This window comes from Nannospalax galili, unplaced genomic scaffold (assembly GCF_000622305.1).
Source record: "Nannospalax galili isolate Female #2095 unplaced genomic scaffold, S.galili_v1.0 scaffold559, whole genome shotgun sequence".
NCBI classification, from domain to species: Eukaryota; Metazoa; Chordata; class Mammalia; order Rodentia; family Spalacidae; genus Nannospalax; species Nannospalax galili.
The window spans coordinates 3087019-3101307 of NW_008343479.1; positions in this window are offsets into that span (position 1 = coordinate 3087019).

The window sequence follows — 14289 nt, forward strand, 5'->3', positions numbered from 1 at the left end:
TCCTAGCTCCTGATGGGTTTCCTTCGTCTCACTCCGTAATTACGCAAAAGTTACTGTGTATGTGTAAACACTAAAAACAGTTAAAAAAAAAAAAAGATGAAAAATGGAGCCATGCAGAAACCCATCTTTTAGTACTTTATTAAGGAGCACTTCTAACTCCTTCCCTCCTTCCCTCCTTCCCTCCCTCCTTCCCTCTCTCCCTTCCTTCTGAAGGAAAAATGTGTCTTTTGATCTCTTGTCCTCCTTTTGAAAATGCTCAGCACGCCCAACACACCACACACACACACATAGACACACACCATGCACACCACACACACATACAACATACACCACACACATATGCATACATACCACACACACACACACACACACACCCCACATACCCAACACATGACACACTACACACACACCTTTTCCTTAAAGCAGGTTGTTTAGTGTAGATGCTCCAGTGATGAGTTACTTGATGAAATTCTGCAAATTCATATTAACAGTCTCCTTAGTGAACCATAACAGGGCTGGGGTAGAGGAACCTGGTCAGGTTCAGCACCTTGCAGAGGCAGAGATGCCATCTCCTAAGGCCTATCCAGCCTTAGCTTCCCTGTATAGGCCACTAAAGCTTTCTTCTTCATTTTTACCCAGAAGTCTGTGCTGTGGTTGGGAATAATGAAGATGTTTCTCCCCATTTTTTGCATGTGGTATGGGCTTGATGGGAGAAGTTTCTATGTTAAAACAAGAGACTTGGAGACAAAAATAAACACATGAAAGAGAAAACAAGAGAGGCCCTGTACACTGAGGAAACTGCTAGACTGCCCCACAAGGAAGACATTTTTTTTAAGCCCCACCACCCTCACTCACAGCTGGTTGTTTTCAAACCTGTTTTGTAGATGGTCAGGGAAAATGCCTTGTGCTCTGCAGGACTGGGGAGCAGCAAGAGGATGGCACAGGAGCAGGAAGAAGCAACTTAATTTGAAGTCAGCAAGATTAAAACAAGTGTGCGTTGTTGTTTTTCTCCAGCCTCCACAGAACTCAGAGGGGCTCTAAGCAAGACACCAGGGCAAGGCTGTGTCAGTGCTGTGCCCTCAGATCCTGGGCCTGCAGCAGTGCTACTCTGTAGGTTCAGATGAAAACCTTCCTGGTATCTGTAAGGCTGGGCACATAAAACTATCAATCAGGTTTGGTACTCAGAATTTCCCGTAGATCATCATTGTGCAAATCATGCAGTCTCATCGTTTTTTGTTCAGTTTTGGGGGTAAAGCTCGCTTTTAAAAGACAAGATTTGAATTAAACAAATGCGTTTGGGTAAGAGTCACTTAAGTCTGCATTAGGACCTGCTTCTATCAAGCTACAATTGGCAGGGAATTAGAGGCATAAATTCTGCGGTCAACAGGGCCCTATGTTTTTGTTTTTTTTTTAAATCCAAGTCTGTGTGAGGCTGATTACTTCACCACCCACAACTGTGTTTGTGAGGCTGCGGTGAGCTACTCACTGCACTGCTCCATGCTCATCTCTGACAGCCTAATCCTGTCTAGTTTTCTGTCCCTAACACAGAGCAGCAACAGATGAGATAATAGCTCAATGTAACTCCACTAACCCAAGATGAAAAACAACTCACAGACACCAGACTTTCATATATGAAACATAAATAGTAAGAAAATATGTGATCCAGAAGATTCTAAAAAGGCTGGTAATGGTCCTAGTAACCAGGGAAAAAGTCTGCCATGCACTATTACACAAATTACTTCTTTTCTCTGTTTCAATTTTCCAATCAACAAAAATTAGGATTGACTTCTAAGTGGTCTTTCAAGTCTAAAGCTTACACTTGTGAGTATTACACCCTCGTCACATATGAAGCTCGGTCTTTTCTGTGCTACTTTTGTGTGAAGGTTATAGTCACAGATGTCTAGTCACTTAGTCAAGGGTCATATTTCTAAAATGCAGTGTTAGCATTCTGCTCAGTGGTTTTTCTCTGTAGTTCATGCCTGGATCACTATCCTCTAATTTTTCTCTGTAAGAACCAGTCCATTGAACATAACTGGGTTTTGGGATGGGTCTGGATGTCCTACCATTGGGCTTCTTGGTCCAGGAGGTGAGAGATGTTCCTTTCTGAGATAGTGACTTCTCAGTCTCTCTTTCAGCTGTAATACCTGGAGTATCCAGAGTCACATAGTGGAGAGATGCTCCTGGGGAGGAAAGTATGTACGTGAGCAGCAAAGAGCCCACTGGGTACTCCACATGCACACATGACTGATGCTTGGGCTCATTGCTGAGACTAACAACCAGTAGAAGAGACACAGAAAGAGATGCTAGCAAAAGTGGAAGCAAGGGAGAGGGAAGAGAGTGGACGAAGTCAAATGGTCCCAAGGGGCAGTACCCCCTGATTCTCAGAAATGGATGATGATGAGAGAACAGAAGTCTGTGGGTTCAAAGACTTTAACTTGGTGATGACACATGCTCCTGCCAACTCCAGGATGGCCGAGGAAGTAAAAGCATAGTGGATGGATGCATCACTGAACAGTCCTCCATGTAAGAATGATCATAGTTCATACATGAATCTTCAACATGGATTTGAGTATAAATAGGAAAGTTACTGATACTAAAACCAATTGGTACATGCCTAACAACTTCTTAGAATAGCTTTTTGAAACTCCTTGGAGGTTTTGAGATTGTAGTAAAGATTATATTAAAAGCATCAATTTTGTGAGTCCTGGTATGCTTACTGATAGAGAAATTCCTGAAATTGAAGCACTATCTTTGTTGACTCCTTTCAAATAAGTCAAAGTCTAGGGCTATTGTGGGTATTAAGAAGGATGATACATGCACCTTACCAAACATAAGCAAGCTCGCATGAAATAGCAATCCTTATTCTGCTCAGATCCGCCACTTCATCCTCACCCTACCATTTACAATGAACCTTGGGTTTTCTCAGAAAGACCCTCTTCTGCCTTGACTCTGTTACAGTCCTATTTAATGTCACAGTTAAGTCATGGTGACAAAAAAATGTGCAGCTCTCAGAACTGTGAGATGGCTCAGCAGGTAAAGGGGCTTGCCACCAAGCAAGGTGTATCCCCTGGACACACAAGGTGAATGAAGACAACCAACTCCCACAAGTTATCCTCTGACCTCTATATGCTTGCCATGGCACATGGCACATGTGCATGTCAATACACATATGCACATACATGTAAATAAATGAATGGATAAGTAAATAATTTAAAAAATGCAGTTCTTTATCAAGAAGATATCAGCATGTGGCCAGAAATAGAAAAGTCAGTAGAGATGGGGATATGAATTAGATGAGGTTTCTAGGCTCCTCCAGGCTATAGTCAGGTCTCCCCTCTGAGTGCTGTGCACGCCTCATGGGAAGGATAAGAATCTGAAGTGCTCTTCCAGAGGGTGGGGATACAGGGGCAGGTGGAGATGTGACATCAAATGGCTCTTCCACAGCTCAGTGGGGACATCAAAGGGTTAGGGAATGGAATAAAATTCCTTAGGGTATAAATTTTATGGTGAGATATCTTCTGTATGAATGCTAAACTCCTCAGGCTTTCCTCCAACTCTTAGCCTGGCAGATTTCTCTTCAGCAAAATGGGAGAAAGTTGGAATTACAGCTTCAAAATCTATTTCCATCTTAAATATCTAGGTTTGAACTAAGTTAGTGAAGGACTGCATTCTCTGTCCTTTGCTTATATTACATAGGGAAAGTTTTCTTTTAATCATTAGAAATACCAGAGAATACCTAACTAATTTGATGACAGAGTCAAGGTCGTATCAGATACAGCATTTCACTTTTGTGTTTCATAATGTAATCCCATCTCTATTAGCAAAGCAAAGCCAATACAATAAAGATAATTGTTGTTGTTGGTGTGTGTGTGTGGAGGAAGAGATGGAGAAAGAGAGAGAGAGAGAGAGAGAGAGAGAGAGAGTAAAAAACTGGGATCAGCATTGGTCTGGTAGTCTAGAGAATTCCTTCTCTTTTTAGAAATCAAAGTCATTTCCTGATTGTATGGGGTATACTGCATCATGAAATGTGATCAGTTTTACTCAGTCAACTGACTTAAATGTTAAATCACATGTAAACATACCCTTGACAGCCATATCTAGGCCAGTGTTGATTAAACAAGAGGTCATCATAACCTGGCCACATGGATACAAAAAATTAATCATCACAGTACCTAATGCTTGCCCAGCATTTAGTTTTAAGATTCTGATTCATGTAAGCTCAATACACAAAGAAGCCAAGGAGTTAAGGAACTGTCATTACCAACGAGGAAACCAGGGCCCAGGTAAGTAAAGTGTTTTATGCCAGATTACATAGCTGGTAAAGGGTTAATGTGGCTTCCAAGGCAGAAGGCTTAATTTAGTGTTTGTCTTCTACCACTCCGTGATCACTCTGCAGTGGCAAACACAAACTGAGTCCCCAAGCTATAACTCAATCATGTCAGAGTGAAAAGTAGGCTCAGAAAGGATTGGGCGTCTATGGCAATGAGGGCCATGAAGATCTGAAACCCAAGAAGTACAGTAGTGAGTGAAAGTAATTTTGATCCTCAAAGAGATTCTGGTTTTTGCGGGAAAAATTAAAATAATCCAATTAAAAAGAAGCAAAGACTATGATAAGGATCATGACATTTAATACCTTTGTCTATGAGACAAGACAGTCTCAATCCAACGCTGCTTTCTCCCTGCAGTAGACAGGCCAGGCCGGTTGCTTCATCTCTCTTTCTTTTCCTCACCTATAAACAAACTAAATGTGGGTAACTCATAGTGTCTTCTAGGAAGCAAACCGAATTGCTTTGGGAAATTCCTGTATAACTCTGAGCCTTTTATCTTGACCATGGAAAGTGTTTGATCTATGATGCATGTGCTGTGAGGCCCTGGATGAGTTTCCACTTACATAGAACTCAGGACAATAAATACTTGAACTAAATTCCTGGCTTTAGAAGAGTAGGGGATACTCTGAGTCAAGAAGGACATTTGTATCTAAATATAGAACAGTGTTACAAAATTGTGAGCAGTATATCAAATCACATACATATATTATATATATACATATATATGTACATACACACATATGTAATTCCAAGATCTCTCTAAATGCATAGGCTCCAGCTCATCTAGAACAGCCATTATCATGCCAGTGCTGTGCAGCTCTGGATGTGCTCTCTGTGTTCCCATTCCTCCACAGGGTCCGAAGTTCCTGCCTCATTCATCTTCCTTCTCTGAGCTCTGCAGACCTTTAGTGTCAATGTGGGCATGGGTTCTACCTGACACAACAACTTGATTGGGTAGCAGCCGAGAAGAGGTGATCAGGTGATCACGGAGTTTTGAGGGAGCTTAAACGGACTTTTTAGGAAGGTATTTTTTCTGGGTGGAAGGAGACAGAGGTAGAGGGTAACTTAGTGAGTAGTCTGTGGAATCATGTAGGATAAGGATTTGAACAAGGTCAAAGGCAGGGAACCTGGAGACAGAACAGGGAGCCAAGCAGAGATGGGTGGAGAGGAGTGGTGAAAACCTTTATGTGACTTTAAGTGCTTATTATGAGCAGTTTTGTGCAACAACACAACACAGAGGTAACATGAGTGAGCCCACAGTAAAGCACTGGAGAGGAAGATTGGCAAAAATCTACTTATGATCAATAGACTTAGTTCTTTGGTTTTAAAGGTAGAAAGTTAGATCTTTTAGATCTATATGTCAATTTCTGATTCGGTTTCTTCCTTAGGAACTTCTGAGGGGAATTATACCGTATATTATTTAACTCAGTGAGATGAAACTATGTATTGTTAGAGATAATAAGAGCAGATGAAGGGAATCAGTGAGGAACAATGGCTTCAGAGATTATATCCAATCAATGTATTTATGCAAGCGACTACTTGTACTGAGGTTTTAGGACATCTTTTGTAAGGATGATAAGAAAACATTAAAATATCTGTAGCTGAGCTGGGGAGATGATTCAATGGGTAAAGGCACTTTCTGCCAAGTGTGACAGCATGACTTTGGGAACCACATGATGGAAGAAGAGAACCCACTCCCCTAAGTAGTCCTCTGGCCTCCACAGGTAGGCAATGGCATATGTACCCATACATTCACAAAAATATTTTTTTTAAAAAAAAAGTCTTAGGGAATAAGCTGATAGATTTGCATTTTAATCACATTACTTGGATATGTAGTTGGGAAAGGACTGGGTGGTAGATTTGAGAAGTGCAACAGTGCCTTTCTATTAGACCGCTAGGGTAATCTGGGTGACAGATGGATGTCAGGATTGAAGAATCCAAACTGAGAGCAAACCAAGAACCACAAAGCCAAAGGAATATGGTGAGATTAGATCACTGGTATGCTAGAAACCAGTCAGCTGTCTAGGTAAGGACTACTGAAGTATTGTAGAACAAAACTTCACCATGCAGATGGCCAAAGGCAAGATTCTATGAAAGTCAAGGTGCACTATTACAAATGCTTTCCAGCTTCAGACTGAAATACCCAACACTTAGGGCATTCTAACTGGATGCTCACTATACTAAGTGCTCTATCAGAGATTTTAGATGCAGAAATTTGCATCCCTTTATTTACCAAATGTTAGTTCTAGGGAATAGGCTAACTAGTTATTATACTATTAAGTTAACTATGCTACTTTATAGTAAGTAACTAACCAGTTGGCTGGGATCCATCCTCCAACCATTCACTGATGAGGCTGTGGAAATCAAGGTATAAACAACAGCCAGGAAAGTTGTATTCCTGGCTCTGTATGTTGTTAGCTATGCAGTCTTTAGTAAAATATTTGTTCCTTGATGCTTCACTTTCCCCACTAAAAATTAGTAAAACCAGTGTTACCAGTGCTACTGTGGTTGGAACCAGGATTGGGTGTTTTCAGGCCCCTGGCCTCTTATTTGAGAATTTGAGATAAAAAGCCACACAAATTTGTAACAGTAGAAGGAAGCTTCATTTCAAGCAAAGCAGTAGAGAAGATCAGAATACAGTGCAAAGGAGCCAAGGTCCATATGAGTGAGATAGTTAAGGGCTCTGATTACTGTCTGGAGCTTCCTTTGATAGTTCAAGAGAAGGAGGAGTTTGGTCACTAAGGGGCATGTTGAGGGTGGTTCTCTGTTTTGATTGACATATTTGATCACAAGACCTTTTTATTTTACTGTGCGTGTTCCTTCCCATAATGTACATGATTTTAATCATATACATTCCCAATTATGCCTAGTCATAAAATGGTAAATAGAAGATTCTTCCTACAGGTTCACTTTAGGACACAGTTTTGCTTTACCGTGCATGTGACCAAAACAAGTTCAGGCTGGACCAGCTCCCCTCTACCCTACAACAGGATATATTGGAATATGTTTGAATAGAAACTATCCAAATTTGATGGTCTCTAAGGGCAGAGAAACTTATCCCACTGTTCAGAGAGGCGCGTGCATGCAATTTGATGTAGGTGAGGGTCCAAGGTTGCTGGGTGCATTGTCTAGAGAGAGGTGTTACATAGCTCATGCAGGAGCTAGATTACCATGTACATTATCAGAAAAGGTGTGGTGCATAACCCAAAACAAGCAGACTGCTAAGTTACCAAGCTAGTCCCTGTGCTCTCCAGCCTCATTAGTATCATGTGGTGATGAAAGGTGTGTTATTACAAGCTTCGTGAAGGGCCCAGCAGACACTAACTGATCCACAATCTTAACTTGTGTAATTGGCATAGAAACATCTTGGAGGGTCTGAATCAGTGTATAAGGGGGAAGATGTGTGAAGGAGAGAGACTTTTCAGTGGGAGAAGTTTCAGCATTATGACACAAAATTATATGTAAATAATGGAAATTCAGTGGCCACTAGAATAATAATCAAAAGTAACTAATTTTCTAATACTATATATGTACTCTTAAACAAAAATTCTTGCCAGGGATGATGGAAGATGTCTGCAATTCTAGGTCTTGAAAGGTAGAGGAGGAAGATCAAGAGTTCAAAGTTATCCACAGGTACATAGTGAGTTTGAAGTCAAGTTGGGCTATGAAATCCTGTCTCAAAAACAAAAAACTAAACAAAAATCTAAAATCTTAATGTCTGCTACTGTTTCAGGCTTCATCCTCATTTTAATTTTTCTCTTTTGAAAGGGTGTATACTCTACAAGAGTTGCCCAAGGTTAAGCCAAAGCAGAATCAATGAGTAAATGTGAGAAATGTAAGGAGCAAAGTGCACAGCATTGCAAAATCCCTGTTAGGGGAGAACTGGAAGCTGGCTTTCTGTTACTCTGACCTCCGATAACATACATGATTGGGGTCAGGGCCAATCACTGAGAGTAGTTTTCAGGCTACAAGTGCCTGACCTTACTGCTGCAAAGGCTAAGCAGGCTGGAATTTGGCTATAAACAGCAATCTTCTGGCTGGTAACTGTCTTCCTCTGTGTGTTGTGATAACGGTGCCTACCACCACATTCCCACGTTTCATTAAATATTTACTGAGCACTTAGTTTGCTAAACACAGTTCCAGTGCATTGAATAGGATAAGACTTGTCTCTGATACACTTTGGTATTATCTTCTGAAAGTTGCCTTTCAAATCTTTGGTAGGCTATAGGGAGAAATACTTATGTTCCAGGCTGTGCTGTACAATTTGATAATAATAGTCACATGAGGCTATTTAAGTATTAGCTCACTAAAACAATAAAATGGAGTTCCTGTGCTGTCCTTCCCAGGGCTGCACACAGGGTAGTGTGTAATGTACATATAGAACATGCTATGGTCTCAAATGCCTTTGTTGTATGAACTGTGTCAGAGCTTCTGATCACAGGTCTGAAATGGATTTTAATAAATACAAAGGTTTCAAATTTTTTGAAATTTTCTTTTTATGTCTCTCTAAATATGTTAGTTTACTGTGGCTACTATATTGAATTCCCACAAATTTAATAACTTAAAACAACAAATAATAGCCTATAATAGCTTAGCCCCAAAGGACTCCATATCCAACTGCAGAGATACTTGCCGGCCATGTTCATTGCTGCCCTTTTCACAATAGCTAGAAGACGGAAACAACCTAAAAGTCCTTCAGATGGTAAATGGATAACGAAAATGCAGTACATAAGCACGATGGAATTCTATTAGCTGTAAAGAAAAATAAAATCATAAATTTGCAGGTAAATGGATGGAACTGGAAAACATTATACTGAGTGAAGTAAACCAGACCTAGAAAAAAATTGCCACATGTTGAGTCTTATTTGTGGATCCTAGTTCCAAATATTCAGAAATGAGTGTATAAACCTGAAGTAGCCACAGAGTCAGGAAAGTAGAAAGGGACCATGGGGGGAGTGAAGGAACTAGAGAGAGGGGGTTAGTAGGACACAGATGCTGTCATGGGGGAAATGAGAAAAATGGGAGAGGACTGTAATTGGGAGCAGGGAAGAAGGTCAGGAAGTTGAGGGGGAGTGTGGGGCCATAGGAAGAACTGGAGAGGGAAAAAGGGTAGGTGGGGGTGATGCAAGTGCAGTGGTCATGTATGAAATACTCAAAAAAATTTTTTTAATTAAAATGTTTTCCCATGACTCAAAAAGCCTAAATAGATCTTACTGGGTTTAAATTGCCATCAGGATCATATATTTTTCTGGAAAGTTTGATTTTTCTTTTTCCTTGTGGGATTCTAGAAGCTTAGTGAATTCCTTAGTTCATGACTGCTTCCTCCCACTTTCAAAGCAAGCAGCTTGGAGCCAAATGTGCTTCATGAAACCACCTTTCTAGTTCTTTTTATTTTCTTGCAGGTCATGTAAATTAAGCATATCCTTGTTGCCCTGTTCTCCCTTCTTTTCAGACAGGATCTCCCTGTAGCCCCAGCTGGACTGGAACTCACTAGCCTTGAACTCACAAAGATCGGCCTGCCTCTGCCTCTGAAGTTCTGGGATTAAAAGTATGTGCCACCACACCCAGCTTCTCCCCTCTTCTTATGCTTACAAAGACTGTTTTTAGATCACACTGGACTTGCCCAGATAACTCAGGACCGATAGCAAACATCTTTAATTCCACCTGTAACCTTCATTTTTTCCATTTAGTATAATAGATTCCCCAGTGAGATATTCAGATGTGAGCATCTCTGAGAAAGGGAGCTTAATAGCACTGGACTTGCCCAGATAACTCAGGACTGATAGCAAACATCTTTAATTCCACCTGTAACCTTCGTTTTTCCATTTAGTATAATAGGTTCCCCAGTGAGATATTCAGATGTGAGCATCTCTGAGAAAGGGAGCTTAATATTCTATCTACCATGATGAGGAAATACTGTACAGTGTACAATGATTTTTCTTGAATACAGAGGTCATGTAAATATTTTACAGAAAATTGTTCATGTTTCTAACATAATAAAATTCTGATTATAAATAATAGATTATTTAAATTACTAATTATAAGAAAAAAGATAATAACTTAAACATAACACACCAGACAATATGGGCTAAGATAAAAAGTGTTTACTTAGAACTCATGAATGTATGGGTGGAGACATTGCTTGTGCCTTAAGTAATAGTGTGAGATAAATGGAGGAAAATGGAAAGAATCTTATCAGAAAGCGTCCTCTCCCTGACATGGTAGCTTACTCACCTGTACAGTCTCAGATTTTAAGATTTTTATGCCATTAGGAAACCAGATAAAATGTTCCCTATGGTCCCACTCATAAATTTATTCTTCCTGACAAGATAGCAGAAAAGATGGGAAAACTACGATATTGAGCAATTCTGAAGTAGTCTAGATTTCTTCAAAATAAATTAAGAAGTCTAAAGAACTGGAAGCCTAACTATGATTCATCATATACTTTGGCACACAGTCGTGAAACTGGGTCAAGATAGTAAGTAACTGAGTCCAGCAATGGTGTAACCAAGCCAGCAGTGGTGATCGTTCAGACTTTTCACGGATCAAGACTGAAAGAGATGGGCTGGCAAGTGGCTCAGTGGGAAAGTACTTGCTGCTAAGCCTGATGACCTAAGATCTGTCTCAGCAACCAACACAGTGGAAGGAGAGTTCTGACTCCACACAAACACATGTGCTACATGCATGCACTCATACACTTACATGCACAGACTCAAATATTGAATAAATAAATAAATTAATATATGTAAAAGGAAATATTGAAAGACCACTTATATTTCCAGTTGGGTTAGAATAGTATTAACTATTAATTCTAAAGTGTTTAAGCAGCTTTTTGTTTCCCTGGTTTGTTTTAGTCAGATGTGTAGAAGGAGCATGACCACTGCCCTCACATGAGCCACAGGTCTGTCAAAAGCTATTCAATAGTAAGCAAAGCAACCTTTGCAGCTGACAGGGGTCATAAGCAGCTGAATTGTGCCAGACAGCAGCAGGCTGCTATGCAACAGTACTGTGTTCATCCCAGAGGGAGTGGCAGGCTTTTCCTCCATTAAATAGGAAAGAAGGTGATTTCTGGATGAAATAACACCATCTCAGGTTGTCTGAGGAGCACTTTGGTTCAGATAAAAGTGATTTAAAGTAATGTATTGCCCCTGAAGGGTATTGATTCTGAGAACAAAATTCTTGAATATCTTAGGACCTACGTAATTCTAAATACGTTAACAAATTAGCTATGTTGACTACCTTAAAATGCTCTAACTTAAATGTATGTATTACTTTAAAACATTGTGGTTACAATTACATTTTTTCAATTAGAAATTTTCACTTGCAAGATTCAAAATTACACATAGCTATGTAATTTACTTATCTATCTGTTGGTATGTCATTTATGTATGATTATCTGTGCAGTCTTAATGTTGTTCGGCCTATAGACTATCACTTTTATTACAATCCCCTTATAATTTTGGATGACTTTCTGATACTATTAAAGTAAAATATAATTCCCTTCTAACTAGATTCTCTAGTTTCTTACTGTCTGATACATTCGTGTACTCAGTCATTTATTGCATTTTTCAAATATTCATTATTTGTAAGGGATTAGAAATATAATGATAAAAGGCTGATATTCTAATGGAGGTAACGGGCACCTAGGAGAAATATTGTAATCAAACCATGCAAGTATTACAGAAGATGTAAATAAAGGATCTTATTGAAACAAAAAAATGGGGAATGGCTCAGCCAGTAAGAGCATTTGTTGCTCCAGCATGGAGACCTGAGTTCAAGTTCCCAGAACCCACATGAAAAGCCAGTGTGGTTGTGTGCACCTGTAACTCAGTCCCGGGAGTGCAGCGGAGATAGGAGGATCACTAGGCTTGTGGATCACCAGCTAAGCTCAGGTTCAATGAGAGTCCCAGGCTCAAGGGTCTAAAAGAAAGAGTGCTGGAGAAGGACATCCACATCCTCCTGTGGCTTCTGCAAACATGGGCATGTGCACTGGACACACATGCACAAACACCATACACAAGGATACAAAAATTAAATTAATTAAATAAAAATAAATAGATTGGAAAGACATGAGTACTAGGTGATTGCTGACAAAGGTAGTGTGTGTGTGTGTGTGTGTGTGTGTGTGTGAGAGGGAGAGAGAGAGAGAGAGAGAGAGAATGTGTGTGGGGTGCGGAGAGAGAGGAGAGAGGAGGAGATGAGAGAGACAAGGACAGGACAGGACGAGGAAATTATGTCTCTGTACAGAAAACAAACCTATCGGCAGATACAGATCACCTATTAGACAGGAGAAAATCTTAACCACAACTCTAACAACCAGGCCGAGGAATCCTTTCCCAGCAGAGATCAGAAGGCATCAAGCCTAGGGCAGTATGACCCAGGACAGCATCCACAAAGTTGTCCCGCTCGAGGAGTGTGTGATGAGCTGAGCGCTGCTCCCCCACATCCATGTGGCTTTAGGAGCATCTGCTGCAGCCTTCATGTTCAGTGGCCAGGGAGGGGAGCGGGATCTACGATCCTCCCCTTCTCTGGTAAAGGGTTTTACCTTACCAAGATGAAAAGGGTTGAAAACACCTGTGAGTGCCTCGCCATTGGAGAGAGGGACAGAGAACTTCTGAACCTTGAGATCATACTGACCTGGTTAACAGGCTCCAAGCTGAACTGTGAGAACTGTAGAAGTCCAAAAGTTTAATTTATAGCCTATGTAAAACTGCATATCATGATAAGGTAGGTGTGCTTCAGTGAATGGGAGATGAGTCTCACATAGATTTAGTGTCTGCTCACATCTATGATGCTTTTAGTTACTCGGTGGTCTTGGTCACACTGGGAAAGCCTTTCCAAAGTAAAGTATAAAGCTATTGCAGCTTTTATGTATCAGACTATTAAAAAGGAGGCAAACTGCAGCGAACAGCTCACATGGGAGCATGGCACTGAGGGATTTAGCAAACAATCTGGATAGTTGCCAGTTTCAGCAGGGGCCAGAGCAAGAAAGGGCATGTCTGGCTATGTATGTACAGTACACACTGTCCTACCATATGGCTCATGTGACCGCACAAGTCCTATAGTGGCACAAGGATTATCTCTGTAAGATAAAGTTGCCCTGTGGAATCTCAGGCAAGCCCTGTCAAGAGTTTCAAAGCATTCTGCTGAGCTTATGGAGTAAATCCATGCCATGTGCAACAGAGAACATTGAAAACAGGAGTTAGCTGTCTGGCTTCTGGCATGGAAAGTAAACAAGAGACGTTGAGTAACCATGAGAGAAAACTGCTTATCCAGAGCTGGAATAAACTTATTCTTCAAATCATCATCAACTTGTGTAGCCTACCAGCAATAAACATTTCTAAAACAAAGAAATATATTTTACATAACTATTAAGCTTAAATTCACCCTCATGGAAGAGCCCTTATAATTATCTAGTAGAGGAGGAAAAAATGGACTCAGTTACAGATTGTTCAGCTTACTACACTGGTGTGAGGCAAGGATGGACTGCTAGAACAATATAGCCCTATCCAGGACCAGTCCTTGAACACAGTGATAACAGAAGATAGAGTGAACATGACATTGGTCAAGGCTACTCATCATCCAATTTTGTTGAGAAACAAATGTATGTGTGTGTATGTCATGGTTTATGTGCATATGTGCACAAATTTAGTGCCTTTTATATTGAGTAAGCATTTAATGCACACTGTTGCTTATAGTTTGAGGCACAACAGCAAAAATATCATAGATTTCGTTTTCCTTTCTTACAGATTCAAAGATAGTTTGTTCTGATGAAGTCTGAGAAATCTCAGCATGTGATTTTTATTTCCTTATAAAGAACTTTCACCTTTTCATTTAAAAGAAATACATTAGGGCATCCCTTTGGCATATCCAAATGCCATTATCACTGTTCTTAAAATTTGAAGCAGTATTAATTAAAATATGGGTTGCTTGAGCACAAGCCCCAGGATCCTTGACAATA